The 16,259-nt window shown below is 44.3% G+C and overlaps 1 protein-coding gene and 1 long non-coding RNA gene across 2 annotated transcripts in view; one reads left to right on the top strand and one right to left on the bottom strand.

The window, feature by feature from the left end:
* LOC106611587 (leucine-rich repeat and immunoglobulin-like domain-containing nogo receptor-interacting protein 2) overlaps window positions 1-16,259 on the bottom strand; it is a 470,887-nt gene that overhangs the window by 173,410 nt on the left and 281,218 nt on the right. The window lies entirely within an intron of this gene.
* On the top strand, window positions 12,408-15,574 carry LOC145858027 (uncharacterized). The gene is made up of 2 exons (XR_014378784.1): window positions 12,408-12,549; window positions 15,019-15,574. It is a non-coding gene; the product is annotated as an uncharacterized LOC145858027 (long non-coding RNA).

Raw genomic sequence — 16,259 nt, 5'->3', positions numbered from 1 at the left:
GGAAGACACTTTGTTAATGTTTCAATTAAGTTTTGCCACTTGAAACACCTGGAGTAATAGTGTTGTTATATGGTGCAATCCTCTTGTGAGTGAGTTACTTTTGTGCCATTAATATCAAGTAAAACTTCTGAAGAATTCTAAGCATTGCAAACTAAAATAACGATGCAAAACGTAAACCCAAAAGTATTGATGGCAAAACAAAACCTTCCAAAGAAATCATTTTGAAATGCCAAAACGATGTAAACGGATGCAAAAAAAAATTTCACTGAAAAACTTTTTATGATAACGGAGTTAAATAAAACGCCTCCCTCTTTCCTGCAATTTTTCCTATCTTTAGGTATGTTACCCTTGCCTTAGCTTTCGACACCTTTTTTTTCCAATTGCACGTTTTGACACATTAATTCCAGCAACATAGCACCCTGCATCCCACTGTTGGTTTTTAAAATGTCACGTTGTGATTTATGAAAGGGTTGACGGTTTCAGACAAACCATTATTTAATGAAACATCATTAGTGTTTGTCAGAAGCCTTTTCTTGGACCAATAAGGAAACTCCATTAATTGAATGCAAAGCCTATTAATTGAATCCAACTAGCATGCTGGTTGTTCCTGTAGATGTCCAGTCAATGCCCTAAGTGCAGTGGGCTAAATCAGGGTCACACAGTGTTTCTTGAAAGTCTTAAACAAATCTACTTTGAAACAAAAGTCGAAACCTCACATACATGGTTATGGGTTTAAAAAAAAACGGAAGATATATATAAATAGTTGAAATGTAGAACATTTTTAGTTTGCATCCCAATATTACACTTTATATACGTACATCACAGAAGACTGCTATATGACAAAACCATTTAATATAGAAACACCAGATTTGGGGCGTTTTAATAACATTTGACCGATGAGGCCAATAGGTCATCATGCCGAGACCTACACATGATATCATTGTGTTCATTTGACTTTGGGTAAGTATAAAAGGGCTTAATTGACTAAATGTCAATTATCACTATCACTTTAAGGGCAATTCCAGACCTTGGGCCTGATTTAATTAAGTAAAGAGGCTGTCAACCATGTCATGTTCTGCTTACAACTAACACTCACCATGCATAATAGCAGAGCTTTGCCACTTAAGCTATGACTGTCATAAGGCAGACCAACATAACCAAATCCACTAGGCTATACATACTTCGTTAGTACAACTCCCTCAGGGCGAGGGTTAAGCCCAAATTCCATGATTAATTAAACTACACTGAACAAAATTATAAAAGTAAAGTTTTGGTCCCATGTTTCATGAGCTGAAATAAAAGATCACAGAAATATTCCATATACAGAAAAAAACGTATTTCTCTAAAATGTTGTGCACAAATGTCTTTACATTCCTGTTAGTGAGCATTTGTCCTTTGCCAAGATAATCCATCCACCTGACAGGTGTGGCATATCAAGAAGCTGATTAAACAGCATTATTATTACACAGGTGCACCTTGTGTTAGGGACAATAAAAGGCCACTAAATGTGCAGTTTTGTCACATTGTCACACAACAATGCCACATGTCTCAAGTTTTGAAAGAGCATGCAATTGGCATGTTGACAGCAGGAATGTCCACCAGAGCTGTTGTCAGATCATTTATCGTTAATTTCTCTACCATAAACCGCCTCCAATGTTGTTTTAGAAAATTTGGTAGTGCGTCCAACCAGCCTAACAACCACAGACCACGTGTAACCACACCAGCCCAGGACCTCCAAATCTGGCTTGTTCACCTGCAGGATCATCTGAGACCAGCCACCAGGACAACTGATGAAACTTTGGGTCTGCACAACTGAAGAATTTCTGCACAAACTGTCAGAAATCGTCCCAGGGAAGCTCATCTGCGTGTTCTTCGTCCTCACCAGGGTCTTTACCTGACTGCAGTTCAGTGTCATAACCGACTTCAATGGGCAAATGCTCACCTTCAACAGCCACCTGCATGCTGGAGAATGTGTTTCTTTGCGGTTTCAACTGATGAATCTCGTTTTCAACTGTACCAGTCAGATGGAAGACAGCATATATGGTGTTGTGTGGGTGAGCAATTTGCTGACTTTGTGAACAGAGTGCCCCATGGTGGCGGTGGGGTTATGGATAAGCTACGGAGACAACTAACACAATTGCATTTTATCAATGGCAATTTGAATGCACAGAGATACCGTGACAAGATCCTCAGGCCCATTGTCGTGCTATTGTCGTGCTAGCCCATTTTCATGTCGCAAAGATCTGTACACAATTCCTGGAAGATGAAAATGTCCCAGTTCATCCATGGCCTGCATACTCACCAGACATGTCACCCATTAAACATGTTTGGGATCCTCTGAATCGACGTTTCCAACAGCGTGTTCCAGTTCTCGCCAATATCCAGCAACTTCGCACAGCCATTGAAGATGAGTGGGGCAACATTTCACAGGCCACAATCAATAGCCTGATCAACTCTATGGGAAGGAGATATGTCGTGGTGGTCACACCAGATACTGACTGGTTTTCTGATCCACGCCCCCTTCCTTGACCAACAGATGTATATCTGTATTTCCAGCCATGCGAAATCGATAGATTAGGGCCTACATTTAATTAAATTGACTGATTTCTTTATATGAACTGTAAGTCAGTAAAGTCTTTGAAATTGCATGTTGCATTTTTTTTTGTTCCTTAATGTTATAAAGAATTGTAATGTTCTTTACAACATTAAAATTACAGACTAATCCTTAAACTCCCGGGAAGCATGACTGGAGGGCATACTCTAACCTCCAACACTTTGCCCTCAACACCTGTAGTAGGGAAGCCTATGCGGCTCGAAAGTGTTTCAGTTACAATACGCCTGGTGTGTTCCATTCGTTATGAGGTAAACAAGATAATAAGCAGGGGGTATTTACATTCCATGCCTCTCTATTTGGAGGCACTGTTGGTGAACGTCCTCCCCAATGCATTTAATTAATGGGATTTGCAAAATACACAGTGACCTTATCCAAACTGACAAATGGGCATTTTCCTCACACCCTTCTGCACACAGCATGCTCGAGCTTCCTTATTTACTGCCCATTTTCCAAATGCCACTTTTGTTGTCTGTTTACTCCAGAAAGCATTGTTCATTTGGACTTTACCCCTGATTATGCCACACTGTAGTGAACGTGACTATACATCCAGCCCCCAGAGGTCCTGGTTGGACTGTGATAGCTACGACTCTTTCATCATTATGCCTTTCGCACTAACAAAGAAAGTCCTGCTGTGCAAATCTATATTCATTTAGGTTAACAAGTGGTGAGGGACTTGTCATTAGGTGGCTGGGGTTATATAGAGCTTATACTCAGAGTTTTTACTCCAGGGGACTGTGTTTGTACTCATGAAGTCCTCTCCTCCCTTTTTCTACTTCCTTTCGTACAATGGAGTCCAATTGGTGCTGACATTGACCCAGTCATGTTCATGCTCCTATACATTGTGTTAGGAATCTGACTAACTAGCCTACTAATGTTGTTGCACTCGTTAAGGCTAGGTGTCTTAGACCTAGCTAGATGGTCTGTAACCTGATTTAATGTGTTTATAAATGTGGGTGTGTGACTAGGTGTTGAATGTACAGTATTTACATTATGCTGAAGGAGACAGCCACCTTACCTTAGTTCCAGGCCAGCTCAATCATGACTTCTTGGTTGGCCAGTCCAAGTGGATTTTCTTTGTTCATATGGTGACAAACATAAATATTTACTGAAAGGAAAATCCAAAAAGGCATGCCCAAACAAGACTCAAAAATCAACGAAAGGCCTCATGGCTCTGCCAGCTGGGACACTCACTTACGAGCACCTTAATTGGCAGATTGAATGTGGAAGTGTACCATGGTAGCGTGTTTGTCTATGTCTTAACATTAACCTTCCCCCCCATATATTTTTTATATTTTTTTTCTTCGCATATATTTTTGGGGTATTTTTCTTAACCTCAACTACAACATACTCTCCTGCAATCCGCCTCACCCAATGTGGTATGGATCTGCTATTTCTTTAACTCTGAACCGGAACCCTCAACAGAAGTTAGCCAGCAAACTAGCTACTAGCCAGCTAGCAACTGCTAGCGGTCATCAGCTACCATTAGCCCGGACAACTCTCGCCAGTCTGCACAGCGCGACTCAAACCAGAGCAAATCGGACTTATTTTTCTTCTCCATATCTCCGGATTCCTACCGCAAGCTCTGAACCTTTTCACCTGGATCATCGCAGCTAGCTAGCTGCTATGCGAGTGGCCACTCCTGGCTAACGTCTCTGTCCCGAAGCAAGAACCAATTAGCATGGAGCTAGCCTTGCTAGGCCCATCTCCCGGCTAACCGAAAAGGTCCATCAGCCACTCATTGGGCTACAATACCTATTTTGCCAATTGGCCTAGACCCCCGCCGACCCTTCAAGACTGGACTACCGACGTAATTCGCTCGGTGGGGTTTATCAACTGGCTCCTCCGTTGCGACGTCCCCTGAATGCCCATCTGCTAGCCTGCTAGCCCCGGCCCGCTAGCTGTCTAAAGCATATCGGACTGCTAGATTAAGAGGCCCATCAGACAAATTCTTTGGCCACTATACCTATTCTGCCAATTGGCCTAGACCCCTTTTACCACACGAAGCCCTGCTGATCCACGACAACTGGTCTGCAGACGTAACAGCATGAGGGGGCTACAACAGACTTTCTTCCGCTGTGATGTCCCTCTAAGGCCCTTCTGCTAGCTTGCTAGTCCCGGCCCGCTAGCTGCCTGAATCACCGTGTCTCCGGCCCGAGCCACTCACTGGACCCCTATGATTACTCAGCTACGCATGCCTCTCCCTAATGTCAATATGCCTTGTCCATTGCTGTTTTGGTTAGTAATTATTGCCTTATTTCACTGTAGAGCCTCTAGCCCTGCTAAATACACCTTAGATAACCCTTTAATTCCACCTCCCACACATGCGGTGACCTCACCTGGTTTAAATTATGTTTCGAGAGACAATATCTCACTCATCGTCACTCAGTGCATAGGTTTACCTCCACTGCATTCACATCCTACCATACCTTTGTCTGTACATTATGCCTTGAATCTATTCTACCGTGCCCAGAAACCTGCTCCCTTTACTCTCTGTTTCCGAATGTACTGGACTACCAGTTCATATAGCCTTTAGCCATACCCTTGTCCTACTCCTCCTCTGTTCCTCTGGTGATGTAGAGGTTAATCCAGGCCCTGTAGTGGCTAGCTCCACTCCCATTCCCCAGGCGCTCTCATTTGTTAACTTCTGTATTCATAAAAGCCTTGGTTTCATTAGAAGCCTCCTCCGTACGTTTGTTTTATTCACAGCCTTAGCACAGTTTGCCAACCCGGATGTCCTAGCTGTGTCTGAATCCAGGCTTAGGAAGACCACCAAAACCCCTGAAATTTCCATCCCTAACTATAACATTTTCTGACAAGATAGAATTGCCAAAGGGGGCGGATTTGCAATCTACTGCAGAGATAGCCTGCAGAGTTCTTTCTTACTATCCAGGTCTGTGCCCAAACAATTTGAGCTCCTACTTTTAAAAATCCACCTTTCCAGAAACAAGTCTCTCATCATTGCCACTTGCTATAGACCACCTTCTGCCCCCAGCTGTGCACTGGACACCATATGTAAATTGATTGCCTCCCATCTTTCCTCAGAGCTCATGCTGTTAGGTGACCTAAACTGGGACATGCTTAACACCCCGGCCATCCTACAATCTAAGCTTGATGCCCTCAATTTCACACAAATTATCAATGAACCTACCAGGTACAACCCCAAATCCGTAAACACGGGAACCCTCATAGATATTATCCTAAGCAACCTGCCCTCCAAATACACCTCTGCTGTCTTCAACAAGGATCTCAGCGATCACTGCCTCATTGCCTGCGTCTGCAACGGGTCTGGGGTCAAACAATCACCCCTCATCACTGTCAAACGCTCCCTAAAACACTGCAATGAGCAAGCCTTTCTAATCGACCTGGCCCGGTTATCCTGGCAGGACATTGACCTCATTCCGTCAGTAGAGGATGCCTGGTTATTCTTCAAAAGTGCTTTACTCACCATCTTAAATAAGCATGCCCCATTCAAAAAATTTAGAACCAGGAACAGATATAGCCCCTGGTTCACTCCAGACCTGACTGCCCTTGACCAGCACAAAAACATCCTGTGGCGTACTGCATTAGCATTGAATAGCCCCCGCGATATGCAACTTTTCAGGGAAGTTAGGAAGCAATATACACAGGCAGTTGGTAAAGCAAAGGCTAGCTTTTTCAAACAGAATTTGCATGCTGTAGCACAAACTCCAAAAAGTTCTGGGACACTGTAAAGTCCATGGAGAATAAGAGCACTTCCTCCCAGCTGCACACTGCACCGAGGCTAGGAAACACTGTCACCACCGATAAATCCACGATAATTGAAAATTTCAATAAGCATTTTTCTACGGCCGGCCATGCTTTCCACCTGGCTACCGCTACCCCGGTCAACAGCCCTGCACCCCCCACAGCAACTTGCCCAAGCCTCCTCCATTTCTCCTTCACCCAAATTCAGATAGCTGTTGTTCTGAAAGAGCTGCAAAATCTGGACCCCTACAAATCAGCCGGGCTTGTCACGTCCTGACCAGTATAAGGGGTTATTGGTTATTGTAGTTTGGGTAGCACATGGCAGGGGGTGTTTGTTTCATGTGGTTTGGGCTAGGTATTTAGGTAGAGGGGTATTTGTTTTATATGGTTCGGGGTGTGTGTGTACTTAGAGGGGTGTTGTATTTATGTGTACCGGGGTTTTTGGTTTATGTTCTTGTTTTGTATTCTAGGTTGTCTATGTTGTGTATTTCTTTGTTTTCTTGGTGTGGCTCTCAATCAGGAACAGCTGTACATTGTTGTTTCTGATTGAGAGTCATACTTAAGGAGCTTGTTTTTCACCTGTCCCTTTGTGGGTAGTTATTTTGCATTGCTGTTAGTATAGCCTGCGAAACTGTCATTCTGTCGCTTCTTTGTTTTCTTGTTTTTTTTCGTGTTCACGTTTTAATAAAATAATGATGAGCACGCAACCCGCTGCGCCTTGGTCTCTACATTACGACTACCGTGACACAACTACCCACCAACCACGGACCAAGCAGCGGGGTAAGGAGCAGGAGGAAGAAGGATGGACATGGGAGGAGATGAGGATGAGCATTTCCAGGGCTATGGAGGAGTTAAGGGAGCCCGAGAGGCAGCCCCAATAATTATTTTGGAGGGGGCACATGGGTAGTTTGGCTGGGCAAGGATTGAGCCCCAAGCCAAATCCCCGTGCCTTTTTTAGGCGACATATGACTGGACAGGTCCCGTGCTTAGGGGTGGTGCGTACTGTGGCGAGGCCAGGTATTTTCAGGCCGGTGTGTGCAGTGCCAGCGCCCGGCATTTGCCAGGGGGAAGTGGGCACCCAGCCAGTATGAGCCGTGCCAGTTCTGCGCTCGAGACCGCCAGTGCGCCTCTACGGTCCAGTGTTTCCCGCTCCTCGCACTAGCCTTGAAGTGTGTGTCTCGAGTCTGATACCTCCAGTACCAGCACCACGCACTAGGCTTCCAGTGCATCAGCCCAGTCCGGTATGTCCTGTTCCCGCTCCTCGCACTAGCCTTGAAGTGCGTATCTCCAGTCTGGTACCTCCACTACCAGCCCCACACATCAGGCTTCCAGTGCATCAGCCCAGTCCAACTCGGCCTGTTCCGGCTCCCCGCACTAGCCCTGAGGTGCGTGTCTCCAGGCTGGTACCTCCACTACCAGCCCCATGCGTCAGCCCAGTCTCGAGCTTCTGAAGACAGTGCCTCGTCCAGAGTGTCCGACGACAGTGCCCCGTCCAGAGTGTCCGACGACAGTGCCCCGTTCAGAGTGTCCGACGACAGTGCCCCGTCCAGAGTGTCCGACGACAGTGCCCCGTCCAGAGTGTCCGACGACAGTGCCCCGTCCAGAGTGTCCGACGACAGTGCCCCGTCCAGAGTGTCCGACGACAGTGCCCCGTCCAGAGTGTCCGACGACAGTGCCCCGTCCAGAGTGTCCGACGACAGTGCCCCGTCCAGAGTGTCCGACGACAGTGCCCCGTCCAGAGTGTCCGACGACAGTGCCCCGTCCAGAGTGTCCGACGACAGTGCCCCGTCCAGAGTGTCCGACGACAGTGCCCCGTCCAGAGTGTCCGACGACAGTGCCCCGTCCAGAGTATCCGGCGACAGTGCCCCGTCCAGAGTAACTGGCAACAGTGTGCAGTCCGGAACCGAGTGAGACGGCCTACAGTCCGGAACCGAGTGAGACGGCCTACAGTCTGGAGGTCCCAGAGTCAGCCTACAGTCTGGAGCTCCCAGGGTCTGTAGTGACTGGCCTTCGGCAAAGGTATTCAGTGGGGGTGGACTGGTCAGGGAGAGGACTAAGACCTGACCCTGAGCCACCTCCACTGTAGGAGGTTTGGGGAGGGGGGGGGTGTATGCACGAGTGCCGTCGGTGACGGCAGCCACCCTCCCTTCCCTCCCTTTAGTTTAGGGATTTATTTTGGGGTTGTTGTCAGGTGCATACGGGGTCTGCACCTTTGGGGGGGGGGGGGGGGGGGGGGTACTGTCACGTCCTGACCAGTATAAGGGGTTATTGGTTATTGTAGTTTGGTCAGGACGTGGCAGGGGGTGTTTGTTTCATGTGGTTTGGGCTAGGTATTTAGGTAGAGGGGTATTTGTTTTATATGGTTTGGGGTGTGTGTGTACTTAGAGGGGTGTTGTATTTATGTGTTCCGGGGTTTTTGGTTTATGTCCCTTTGTGGGTAGTTATTTTTGCATTGCTGTTAGTATAGCCTGTGAAACTGTCATTCTGTCGCTTCTTTGTTTTCTTGTTTTTATTCGTGTTCACGTTTTAATAAAATAATGATGAGCACCCAACCCACTGTGCCTTGGTCTCTACATTACGACTACCGTGACAGGGCTAGACAATCTGGACCATCTCTTTCTAAAATTATCAGCCGAAATTGTTGCAACCCATATAACTAGCCTGTTAAACCTCTCTTTCGTATTGTCTGAGATCCCCAAAGATTGGAAAGCTGCCATGGTCATCCCCCTCTTCAAAGGGGGAGACACTCTAGACGCAAACTGCTACAGACCTATATCTATCCTACCCTGCCTTTCTATGGTCTTCGAAAGCCAAGTTAACAAACAGATCACCGACCATTTCGAATCCCACCGTACCTTCTCCGTTATGTAACCTGGTTACCGAGCTGGTCATGGGTGCACCTCAGCCACGCTCAAGGTCCTAAACGATATCAACACCGCAATCGATAAGAGACAATACTGTGCAGCTGTATTCATCGACCTGGCCAAGGCTTTCGACTCTGTCAATCACCACATTCTTATCGGCAGACTCAACAACCTTGGTTTCTCAAATGACTGCCTCACCTGGTTCACAAACTACTTCTCAGACAGACTTCAGTGTGTCAAATCGGAGGGCCTGTTGTCCTCTATGGGGCTGCTACAGGGTTCCATCCTCGGGCCGACACTTTTCTCTGTATACATCAATGATGTCGCTCTTGCTGCTCGTAACTCTCTGATCCACCTCTACGCAGACAACACCATTCTGTATATGTCTGGCCCTTCTTTGGACACTGTGTTAACTAACCTCCAGACGAGCTTCAATGCCATACAACTCTCCTTCCGTGGCCTCCAACTGCTCTTAAATGCAAGTAAATCTAAATGCATGCTCGTCAACTGATCGCTGCCCACACCTTTCCGCCCGCCCAGCATCACTACTCTGGACGGTTCTGACTTAGAATATGTGGACAACTACAAATACCTAGGTGTCTGGCTAGACTGTAAACTCTCCTTCCAGACTCACATTAAGCATCTCCAATCCAAAATTGAATCCAGAATCAGCTTCCTTTTTCACATCAAAGCATCCTTCACTCATGCTGCCATACATACCCTCGTAAAATTGAATATCCTACTGATCCTTGACTTCGGCGATGTCATTTACAAAATAGTCTCCAACACTCTACTCAGCAAATTGGATGCAGTCTATCACAGTGCCATCCGTTTTGTCACCAAAGCCCCATATACTACCCACCATTGTGACCTGTATGCTCTCGTTGGCTGGCCCTTGCTACATATTTGTCACCAAACCCACTGTCTCCAGGTCATCTATAAGTCTTTGCTAGGTAAAGCCCTGCCTTGTCTCAGCTCACTGGTCACCATAGCAGCACCCACCCATAGCACGCACTCCAGCAGGTATATTTCACTGGTCACCCCCAAAGCCAATTGCTCCTTCGGCCGCCTTTCCTTCCAGTTCTCTGCTGCCAATGACTGGAATGAACTGCAAAAATCTCTGAAGCTGGAGACTCATATCTCCCTCACTAGCTTTAAGCACGGGCTGTCAGAGCAGTTCATAGATCACTGCACCTGTACATAGCCCACCTGTAATTATCCCATCCAACTACCTCATCCCCATATTGTTATCTATTTTATTTATTTTGCTCCTTTGCACCCCAGTATCTCTACTTGTACACTCATCTTCTGTACATTTATCACTCCAGTGTTTAATTGCTATATTGTAATTATTTCACCACTATGGCCTATTTATTGCCTTACCTCCGTTATCCTACCTCATTTGCACACACTGTATATAGACTTTTTCTATTGTATTATTGACTGTATGTTTGTTTATTCCGTGTGTAACTCTGGGTTGTTGTTTGTGTTGCACTGCTTTGCTTTATCTTGGCCAGGTCGCAGTTGTAAATGAGAACTTGTTCTCAACTAGCCTACCTGGTTAAATAAAGGTCAAATTTTAAAATATCATAACAATTACCAAGTGTAGGCTGGCTGCGAAATTGTGATCCTAACATGGATGGCATGTCGATATTTGTCTATTATTCAAGAACATGATACATTGTGCTACATTGTGAGTGTTACAAAGCAATAGCTTGATGTCTCTCGATGTACTGTACCAAGAAAAACATGTTTTTACTTTGTGCGGTGAGGTCGGTGGCTGGGTACGCACTGGCTATTATCAAAGCCATATTTACTCACAAATAAACCTTGATGAAGCCCAAGTTCACCATACAACAGATAGCTCAAACAACCAGGGTAGCATAGGCTATTAACTGAAATTGACAAACAATGTTCACCACATGTAAATACCAATGTAGCCAACATACACAAGCAATAACCTCTGATGGCAGCATATTTTATAGCAATCAGCCTTCAAAATGACACACTGTGCAACTCAGCTCAAGTATAGTAGACCGATGTAGTATCCACAGCTACAATTGATAGGTGTCACTAAAAGACCAGTTTACAGCATTGACACATTCCATCCAAATAATTCGCAACGCAAACTCCATGGCCTTTAACAATGGATTTACAATTCATCCAATGCTCATGGCTACTCCGTGCCACTAGTGTGAAGTGAAGTAACCGGCTAGCTAGCTAGCTAGCTAATCAGATGTGTGACTTTCAGATCACAGACATCAGAAATATAACACAACGTAAAGGATATATAGCTATAGTTATAGATTTTTAGTACTATACAGCAAAGCGACATTTCATATTCATATGAAGCAAACCAATGCATAGCACACTAGCTAGCTAGCTGTTAATGTGGCTTGAAAACAATCAAAATGAAGTAATACATAGTAACTACAACACTCAAATGCATACTGCAATTACAACTACATAGCAAACGTGACATATCACTTTATATCTAGCAAGACATATTATCTATATCTTACCTTTTCAGCAGGTCAGTATGGAATCCCTTAGAAACTCTCTCCACTTTGTGAACGCAAACACAAAGCTCACTCTCAACACTGCCACTTTTTAGATTTTAAGGATAAAAACCACCAGAATCACTGAGATAAAACATTCAATAACAAAAAATTATGTCAATTGTTTATGTAATTATATTTTATTAGGCTTTTCATAACAGCATTTTTTTTAAATTAAATTATCACAGTTATCACTGCCTACATTGACTGGACGTCACCGCTGTTAGCAATGTGTAGTGCTGCTGGTCCCTATTGAGAGGTTGACAAAAGCTGTGGATGTTTCAGCCCAATGGCAACCCAACCATTTGGTTTTGTCTGAAGTTGACGGATGGGGAATGTAACCACTGTATTACATGTACTAAATGAAACATGTATATTGTGGCAAAGAAGGGGGTCGAGTGATAAATGGCAGATATGTGAGGGCAGAACTAATAAACGGGCTCTGCCCGATCACTAAAATGGCCACCCCGATCAGAACTACAGATCACAAAATGGCCGACTGCCAAAACTACAATTCCCAGAAGCAAGGGGAACCCTCAGAAGGTGGAGCCGACCCACAGATAAAAGGTCAAGAAAAACCAGGAAGAGAGGGAGGGAAGGATCTATGAACCTTAGAGAAAGAGACAATCTACATTGGCTGGATTTACCGTGTACGAGCTGGACTGTTTTGGATTTACCTGTTGGCGTTTAGACCTGGACCTACCGAGAACCAGATTTGTGTACCGAACCCTGCTATCCTTGACCTTACCTGCGGCCTGGGTGGACCAGGACAGCGAAAACAAACACACAGGTACTGTCATGTTCGAAATAACTTTCATTCTGGGCTGACTTTGGTGACAGTTTACATTTACATTTAAGTCAGTTTCCCACTTAATTTGTGACAAACGCTCCTAACTTTGAAGAGGTTTGCCACAATATGTTATACTCTTAAACAATCAATAAGTTTAGCAAGAAACATCCCAGATTGTGCCTTTAAACAGTATCTAATAATCCATTCAAACAAAAACGCACAGTGTCAGTTACAAATTCCATTATATCAACCAAAATGTGGCAGTATCACCAGCCATTTCCTCTGATCTGTGCTGAATCTGAAAACATACAATTTGTCTCAAGGCCATTAGAGATAGTTTTTCTTGATTTTTCTGCACCTTTCTCCTGAATATCTTTCACTGACTTTACTTATAAAAACAAACCCTCTGGACTTCTCCTCCCCTCTGAGTTGTACCTCCAGTTATGAGAGACAAACCGCAATATTTGCTCACATACCCACTCCTAAGTGTTGCATTTCATTAGATGACTTAAAACTCTCATCTTCCTTTGACAATAAGCAATATAACCAGCGGTCTAACGTAAATGTAAGGCGAGCATGAACAGGTTGATGACAATGTTTTGTATTCCGACAGTACCCTTTCAGTCGTTATCAAATCCATTGAATGAAACAAGAGAGAACAGAAAGGAATGCCATCTTGTGGTTCAATCTTTTCCACCGCATTTGACAATGATAGATGTCTCTTCTCCTCAAAGGGAAACCACGTCAATGCTGCCAATACCTGTTGATGACATGATACACGACTTGAGAATTTCTGGGACACAGCAATGGGCCAGTGCAATATTCTGGGCCACAACAATGATACATAGCTCCTAAATAAGTAAAATGTCAGTCATAAAGTGAACAAACACTTATCCGGTGTATGTGACAATAATAATAATAATACTTTTTAAAAAGTATTAGCAAACATGTTCAGTATATGTTCGCACAGGACAAGAAATACTGTAGGTCATGAGGAAAAGCAAATAATGTATCACATCTAGTAAGACTCAAGATACATTTTCTTTGCTCAGTTCACAATCTCCACAACATATCCCACCCAACCCATAGAGCCATGTTATGGATTGTTAGGCCAGTTCAGTGGCTTCACTCCATGAATGAACATACAGGCCTAACAGTCATACTATTGCGATCATGGTTAAACAAGTGACTGTGGTGGGTGGGAAAGTTAAACTGCGCCCTGGACACATTCCAATTATAGGCTACGTCATAACTTATTTCTAAAGATATTTGAAAAAGACAGAAATATATCAGAACATTATTCAATGCAAGCACCTACATTCTAATCAGCACAACGGAAGAAAATGTATTATCTGTACGACTAATGATGGCCTTGTTTCGGTCTGTTCCTACACCATCTCTTAAAGGTAATGACCCTGATAACCTCTCTCTCTCTGTGTGTGTGTGTGTGTGTGTGTGTGTGTCCACTCCTCAATGTGCCGCCATCACTCTCAAGACATTTCCACTCCCAATTGAACACATATCATGTAGGCTTATGAGCTACCGGCATTATATATTACCTGTAAATGGCAAAAAAAACTAAATGCTGAATAAAAAAAGGAAATAAAAGTTAATGAAAGTATTAGAAAGAGAGCAGGTGTGAAAGAGCTCTTCCCCGACTGGTTAGTAATGTCAATGATATGGTATGCTTCCAATCAGTGACTGTTAAATACCGCTCACTTGAATTCCCAGAGCCAAAATTCACGAAGCCCAGAGTAGGATTGCTGACATAGGACCTGATGTAAGATCAGTTGTGCCTTTTAAATCATAATAAATAAGACGGCCTAAATTGAAGTAGCAAGTCGTGTAATTCCCTAAGGTCGCTGTTGCACATAGCCTAGCCAACTGATCTCTATCCCCTAACTCCCCTGTCCGCCTGCAGTCCTGCAGTCCTTTTCCAGCTGCATCTCCGCTAAGATATTCCATGAAATATTTATTTACCCTGCATTTCCCTCAGACAAATCCAGGCTATCCTTTACAGTCACACCTGCTGATCCAAGCCCTTTTTTTCGTGCGAGGGTTTGGGCCTCAGTTGGCTGCGCCTCCGTGCATAATATCCAACGGGTTAGAGGCGCATCACTGCACATTAAAGGCTGAAGTGGAGTGAACATAAACGTGCTCTACTGCCATGTCCAAAAGTGGTGCCACGTGTATTATTACAATAGCTCCTTCCCTCATCCACCTGGTACTCTGCCCTGCCTGCACAGTAGGGACTGCTGCCCTATGTACATAGATAGAGTCATTGAACACTAGTCACTTTAATAATGTTTACATACTGTTTCACCCACTTTATAGGTACACACTGTATTCTAGTCATTGCTCATCCTATATAAATTATATATTTATATTTTTATTCTGGATTATGTGTGTATTGTTTTTTTCCTTTGGTATTACTGTTGGAGCTAGAAACACTAACATCTGCAATAACAGGATGGACCTGAGCCCTAGGACCATGCCTCAGGACTACCTGACATGATGACTCCTTGCTGTCTCCAGTCCACCTGGCCGTGCTGCTGCTCCAGTTCCAGTGCCTGCGGCTATGGAACCCTGACCTGTTCACCGGACGTGCTACCTGTCCCAGACCTGCTGTTTTCAACTCTCTAGAGACAGCAGGAGCGGTAGAGATACTCTCAATGATCGGCTATGAAAAGCCAACTGACATTTACTCTTGAGGTGCTGACTTGTTGCACCCTCGACAACTACTGTGATTATTATTATTTGACCATGCTGGTCATTTATGAACATTTGAACATCTTGGCCATGTTCTGTTATAATCTCCACCCGGCACAGCCAAAAGAGGACTGGCCACCCCTCATAGCCTGGTTCCTCTCTAGGTTTCTTCCTAGGTTTTGGCATTTCTAGGGAGTTTTTCCTAGCCACCGTGCTTCTACACCTGCATTGCTTGCTGTTTGGGGTTTTAGGCTGGGTTTCTGTACAGCACTTTGAGATATCAGCTAATGTAAGAAGGGCTATATAATACATTTGATTTGATTTGATCTGCAAATCTGTGTACGCGACCAATGCACTTTTATTTGATTTTGATCCTCTCCTCATCCTCTACCTCTAGCTGATATATGGAGAATAACAATATATACAGTGCCGTTTGACACACCTACTCATTCCATTGCAGAAAAGTAGTGAAGACATCAAAACTATGAAATAACACATATGGAATCATGTGGTAACCCAAAAAGTGTTTAACAAATGAAAATATATTTTATATTGGAGATTCTTCAAAATAGCCACCCTTTGCCTTGATGACAGCTTTGCACACTCTTGGCATTCTCTCATTACTTTACAACACTATCTATGTACATAGGGCAGCAGTCTCTACTGAGCAGGCAGGGTAGAGTACCGGATGGATGAGGGGAAGATCTACCAAGTCCATATTATGGCAAGAGCAGCTCAAATAAGCAAAGAGAAACAACAGTCCATCATTACTTTGAAAGTTTCTTCAAGTGCAGTCGCAAAAACCATCAAGCGCTATGATGAAATTGGCTCTCATGAAGACCCAGAGTTACCTCTGCTGCAGAGGATAAATTCATTAGAGTTAACTGCACCTCAGATTGCAGCCCAAATAAATTGTTCAGAGTTCAACTAACAGACACACCTCAACATCAACTGTTCAGAGGAGACTGCGTGAATCAGGCCTTCATGGTGGAATTGCTGCA

The sequence above is a fragment of the Salmo salar genome, chromosome 09 (assembly GCF_965601325.2).
Source record: "Salmo salar chromosome 09, fSalSal1, whole genome shotgun sequence".
Taxonomy (NCBI): domain Eukaryota; kingdom Metazoa; phylum Chordata; class Actinopteri; order Salmoniformes; family Salmonidae; genus Salmo; species Salmo salar.
Note: the sequence above shows the minus strand (reverse complement) of the source record. Positions and strands in the feature narration are given on the sequence as shown.